Source organism: Dermacentor silvarum, chromosome 6, assembly GCF_013339745.2.
Source record: "Dermacentor silvarum isolate Dsil-2018 chromosome 6, BIME_Dsil_1.4, whole genome shotgun sequence".
NCBI lineage: Eukaryota > Metazoa > Arthropoda > Arachnida > Ixodida > Ixodidae > Dermacentor > Dermacentor silvarum.
In genome coordinates this window covers 4,666,965-4,673,501 of record NC_051159.1, presented here as the reverse complement: position 1 = coordinate 4,673,501, position 6,537 = coordinate 4,666,965, and the positions used below count along the sequence as shown (strand labels likewise).

Sequence of the window (6,537 nt, the reverse complement as noted above, 5' to 3'; positions counted from 1 at the left end):
GTTCTGAATATTTCGTCACAAGGTGTCGTCAACACCAGATGTGGTTTTATACCTATGTGGCTAGATTTAATCTAAGAGCTTCGGAAGACCGTGTCTCCCATGTTTGCCTCGATCAACGAGCCTTCATGAACTTAAAAATCTAATTATAATTCTCAGGAGTTCAGAGTTCAGATGTACTCTTTGTTCATTACTACAACACTGCCCAGACTATCATGTGCAGTACTGCCTTGACGCATAACAATTTTCCATCTATTGCCAGTCGCGAGATAATCTCGAGTCTTTGGGCTGGCGCGTCTCCTGCAGGTGTTCTGTGGTCTCATGCTCAAGCTGGTCAGCATCGTGGCGACCATACTTACAGTGAGCACGCTCGGGAACTTCATCTTTCACTGGAACCACATTCCCGACTGGTTCTCCCTCCCCGCGACACCTAATACCACGGGTGCCGTGGTGGGCCACCAGCAAGGCTGACGATGACAACCTTTATTTGCCATGTGTACATAGACTGAACTCCAACTGTTAACAAATTTACTAGTTTTTCGAGCTACGATACTACTTTATAGACCCTACATCTCAAGAAACTGCTACTGCAATAGCGTTACGCACTTAGATAACGTAAAATACATGCTTTGCTTTAAAAATCTGAAATTTTCCGGTGTCCGTTGGTGTCTTCTATTATGCAGCGGGTGGTTTTACAGCCAAGCTGTATGCCTGCATGCATGCCTGCCCCGCATGCGTTGCCATGGTGAGTACCCTGGCCGGCTTACGTTCGTATCGTGACGTATGGACAGGAATGCGTGGGCCGATCCCGGAGATAGCACAATACCGGGCCGGCCCGCGGCGGAGGTGAAGCAGGCTTAAAGCACACCGCCAACTTCCAAAAATAACTTTAATGTCGTGGGTCCAAATAGAACCACATAAATTCGGCGTTGTAAGAGAAACACTATATATACAGGGTGTTTCAGCGAACACTTTCACAAAATTTCAAAGGCTGCCTGCGGCACAAGAAATTGAAATGCATAATCTACTCATTAACAAAACAATCACTAATGAAGTTCTAACTAATTACATTATGGCCCATATTGCAATTTACAAATTCTAGCCGTGGAGTTCGCAAGGCGGATCCACTTAGAACGAATTCTCAGGATGACACCAGTTTCGAGATAATAATTCCCGAACATTGCGCAGAAATGAATTGATGTTCCAATTACTTTCTTAGTAAAACGTCGTTTTATGCATTGAAGCACAAAAGTAACTCGAACGCCAATGCATTTTTCCGCAAAGTTTGGGAATTTATATCTCGAAGCTGCATCTGGTGACATCATAAGAGTTCTTTCCAAGTGGATCCGCCTTGCGAACTCCATGGCTATAAATTCTAAATTGCAGTATGTACCATAAGGTAATTAGTTAAAACTTAATTTGTGAATTTTTGTTCATTTGCCGATAATGAATTTCAAATTTTCGTGCAAGTAATGCCCGCCTCTTCGAGTAGACCAGCTCATGAACTACGAGTGAACTGTGCTATGGGCCACAGGCTAACTTTAAAAATGTTTGAGTGTGTTCGCTAAAACACCCGGTACATATACAGGGTGTTTCACTTAAGCTGCACCAATTTTTTTTAATTGCCTGTGGCAGATAGCACAATTATAATTCTTGATCTAAACTACATGATGAGGCGGCCATTACTCCCAGAGAAATCAAAACGCCTAATTGAATAATTAACATAATCACGCTAATTCACTTTTTAATTTCATTTTACGGCACATCTTTCACTCTACGAATTATAGCCGCTCAGTTCGCAAGGAGTATCCACTTGGAACGAATTCTCAGGACAGAACCAGTTTCGGTATATAAATTTTCAAAGTGTCCGACGAAATGCATGGGCGTTCCAGTTTACTTTTTGAGGAAAACGCTCTTTTATGCATTGAAAAAATTGTAGCAAGTTGGCCTTCATGCGCTTTGTTTTAAATCCTGTTTGACGAATAATGAGAGGGCGAAAGTGCGTGGCGACAGCGCCTGCGCACATGGCCTGTGCTTCTGTGTTTATAAGGTCACGCGCGTTAGAGGCGCCGGCACGGCTGCAGCGGCGGTTGCGGCAGATGCATGGGGTGACCGCGGCGGCGCTTGTGTGGGTGTAGTGTGGTGCCTTATGAAAAAAAAAATCCGTCATTTCATAATGTCCGCACATGAATGTTGCGTCCCCACGAATTTTTTCGTTGAATGTTTTCTGGGACCGAAGTGGACTGCACAGCTAATCCTTGGAGAACACAAACACGAGAATGCATCCGAAATTACCCGCTCTTGTTTTCCAAACGCCACACTGCTTTCTCCGCACTGTCTTACGAGCGCTTTCCACGAAGGGTGCTGTTTCGCTATAGTCACTGCTGTGCAATTTCAGACGTGCTACATCGGTTCAGTTTTAGCCACGGTGGGAAAAACGTTGCAAGTCTGCGCGACGCGCGCGGTTCTCTACCAATTGAGCTAGGCCCAACGGCTGCCCTTCCGCACACTTCCCGCATCTGTAGCTCTTTCTAGAAATGCTATCGAGGCAAATCATTTCAGAAGTAGGCTTCTCCCCGCAAGGGCTGTTGCTGTGGAGAAGTCATCTTTAAAGGTCTATGTGGCCGACAGATGCGGGGAACGTCTGTTTTAATGCGACAGCGTTAAACGCCCCGTGTCGCAGAAAATCGGGCGTCAGCGTCGGCGTAAGCATCGGCATCCGTGGCATCCGTGGCGGAGTAATTCATCCCGCGCACCCCGACCACACAGGCCCTCCGCCTGGCGCAAGGGGTTAGTGAACAAAAATTGAATTTCTCAAAGTAAAATCCATCAGAAAAATCGTTAGGTTCGACTTAACTGCAACTTACAGATATGACAGCGTCGGACAGTAATTTGAATATACGAGAAAAAAGCTTGATAAGCAGCCAAGGATCTTTGAGTGCCATCGCGTTCCACTCTTAAAGGAGAGGTTTAAGCGTCCTCCAATTCTGATGGTGTTTCGCTGTACTTTGGTTCTAGGCAACATTGAGGGCAATGTCGAGTCTTTCTCAATTTTGAACACGCGCGCGCCTCGGGGCAACAGCAAACAATTAATAAAATAATAGAAAAATGTCTTAGGGCCTTCACATTTTGATATGACTGCTCATATTGCCCCTGGAAAAGTGTCTTCCCAGCAATGTATTTGTGCTTAAAAGTGAAGCCGACTTTAAGGGGAACGGTGTAAGCTTGGTCTTTGTAAGCTCGCTTTCCCACGTCTCATACTCATCATTTACTTATACTCATACTCATCATTTTTCCCATAAAGAAAAATACGATGCGAACGGGGCCCGTTAACGCTATCGCATTCCGCTCTTGGAATCTTAAGCGTCCTCCAAGTTTTCACGCGAAGCTTGTTATATAAGGCACAGATTTCGGTGGCGTCCGTGTACGCAAAAAAACTCATCATGAGTTTGACTCGAGCGTCGTCGTCTTCTTCCACAGCTGACACGTTGGCGGCCCTCGGCGCAACCGCGCAAACGCGCTCGTGCCATTTCTCTCGCGTGCGTAGTCGTCGTCTTCTTTCACAGCTGGCTCCATTGCCGCTCATCATTCCAGCGTATAATTTCATTTCTCTTCTGTCGTCGTAATGGGGAGGCCGCGTTTACGGGGATATGAGCCATTGCTTAAGGGGGTTCTTCTTTCTGGGGTTTCACGTGCCAAAACCAGTTCTGATTATGAGGCACGCCGTAGTGGAGGGCTCCGGATTAATTTTGACCGCCTGGGGTTCTTTAACATGCACTACAACGCAAGCACACGGGCGTTTTTGCATTTCGGCCGCATTATGAGCCATTCATTGTATTACCGTGACGTACATATTTAATTTTGAAGCAATTTAATTTTGAAGAATCGCAAGCCGCAGTGGCGGGCGGATGCTGCTAACCACGCCATCGAACGCAAGCGCTTGTGGTTCGACAACAACTTGTTCCTCATCAGTGTCATCCGCTCCGACAAACAGTGACACAAGTATGAATTCTAAGGCAGGATCATCCAGGACACATTGCAGTAAACAAAGTGGATGCAAAGGGGAAGGTTAGGTATACAAAGGGTCATGCTTCACTTATCATCCATCTTCCCGGAATGGAAGGGCTGACGAATTTTTATTGCGATAGCAATTATATGGACACTTCCACCGGATTTCTGCCGTCGGCGTCGCCGTCGCCGTCGCCGTGAGGTTCCGTATAGATAAAATCTTCGCCGCGCGCCGTATGCCCGAGCGGAAGCGTGCGGGGACGCACGCTCTCACGGAGAGCGAACGCACTCAATCTTCCACGCGCAAGCAAGCAAGCGGGAAGCGAGCGCCGGAGGGAGCGGGGGGGCGCATTTCTACTCTGCCAACAACCGCGCTCGTCGCTCGCTCGCACCGTCGCTTATGTCCACACGGCTCTGACCTTTATGCGCTGTGCATTCGCCGCTCAGTTTCCGTTGACGCAATAGACCGTGCGTACCTTCGCCCGCGGCGGCGTATATGCGCTTGCTGCCAGCGTTTTGATAGTCGTTGTCTGCAGTCATTCAGTGTGATCTATTCATCTTTGTTTGTGCGCGCTCACACCACGCTTGTTCAATCAGTTAGTAATAGTCGGGCCACATTTTCCAACGCACGCTACACATGCAATGCTGCCCGGGTCGGCAGTGCAGCGCTACAGGTGTGTCCCTTCGCACGCGCTGCCCACGGGAAGCGCTTCTCATCAACACCACCGTTTCATACGCGCCTTCTCGTGGTCATCGAGTCTCTCTTCATGTCGGTCTACTTACGCCGCAGCACACCTGCTTACTTAATCAGCTCATGTTTACTACAATTCATATTGCTACCAAAGCCGCTCACCTTACTTCGTATGACATTGGTCTGTTGCTATCGCATTCATTGCTTCGCCCTTATGGCGAAACTGTGACATTTTTTAAAGGACCCCTCACCAGTTTGGCCATCTTAAAGACAAGCTCAGTGTATACAATGCGCGCTGACGATTACGTACGCAATCTCAGCACAGAAGATAGTCAGTAGCCATACTTCTTATGCACTCCAAGAAGGCATGCACATGTCTCATTTCATGTCGCATGCGCCAACATAATCACCCATTGGTACTTCTTCTCTGTAAATAGTAAATTCAGCTTTACTATAGTTACATTCTACCACAACTTAGTGAAGTAAATTTAGTGGTAGCTGCGGCTCATGTCGGCCAACCAGAAGAAAGGCTCATCCACTGTTTGAAGTTTGAAGTTTATTATGATTTTGACAATACAAGATTGTCATGGCGCCGGAGCAAAAGGCGAGACTATGCACGCCTGATTAGGCTCCTGGCGCCACGAGCACAGCAGATAACAGTGCAAAAAAATGGGTACAAATGTAAAGTTAATACAGACATATATACATAGTTGTACATGTACAAATGATGCAATTAAACATCCAATAGGTCAATACAGCACAATAAGTATAAATAATGCCAATGAAAAACTAGGTACAGAAAGGCCAAAGCCAAATGGAAAAAACAGTATTGCAGCACATGACAACATATCAGTTGGAAAGCAGGAAAATCAATTAAAAAAACGTGAGTCAATTGTCGAGAAAATACAGTTTCGATTTCATTCTGAATACTGAAATGGTTGAGGAATCTTGCATAATATTAAATAAAGCATGCTCATCATTAAGTAAATTAGGAATTTGCCACACTAAAAGCTGATTGCCGTAATTTGTTCTGGTTTTTACCTTAATAAAGTTCCTAGCTCTTAAGGAATAATTAGTTGTGGTATTAGTGTATGTAAAAAAAAGTTCTCACGATTACTTATGAATTCTAAAAATGCTTTTTCGGATAATTTTTGTTCATATAGACTACTGATATTCAAAATACCGTCCTGGTGAAAGTATTCAGAGGTATGTTCGTACATCGGTAAGTTATGAATAATACGAACACATTTTTTCTGCATTCGGAATAGAGTTTCCAAGTTAGCTTTAGAAGTGACGCCCCAGATAAGTAGACAATAGTGGAGTCTGGAATGAATAGTAGCAAAAGTACAGCTGACGCTTAAGTTTTAAAGGTAACAGCGTGCGATGCTTATTCAGCATACCGATGGATTGTGCTATGCTACGTTTAATATAACTTACGTGATGCGTCCACCGTAGATTTTCATGGAAGAGTACACCCAAGAACTTGTACTGGGAAACCCTTTCAAGTGGTTGCGATTGAAAAATCAAAGAAGATGCGAGCATAACTGGCTTGTTAATAGGAGTAAAAACAATATACTTTGTTTTTTTAACATTTAGGCTGAGCTGATTTGCCGGTAACCACTTTGAAAGGGAATTTAACCAGTTGTTAATAAGAGGAATTAGACTAGAGATGTTATCAGAGGAGAAGAAAACATTTGTATCGTCGGCATATAATACAATATCGGGTGTTTCTGGTATTGCCACGATATCGTTGATATAAAGGAGGAAAATCGTAGGACCTAAAATAGAACCCTGCGGGACGCCGTACTTAATATCTGCTAAATCTGATTTATGCTGTTGAT

General features: G+C 45.0%; 1 pseudogene; it reads right to left on the bottom strand.

The window, feature by feature from the left end:
- Positions 1-789: 789 nt before the first annotated feature.
- LOC119457132 (U2 spliceosomal RNA) lies at positions 790-957 on the bottom strand (annotated as a pseudogene).
- Between the last annotated feature and the right edge of the window lie 5,580 nt (positions 958-6,537).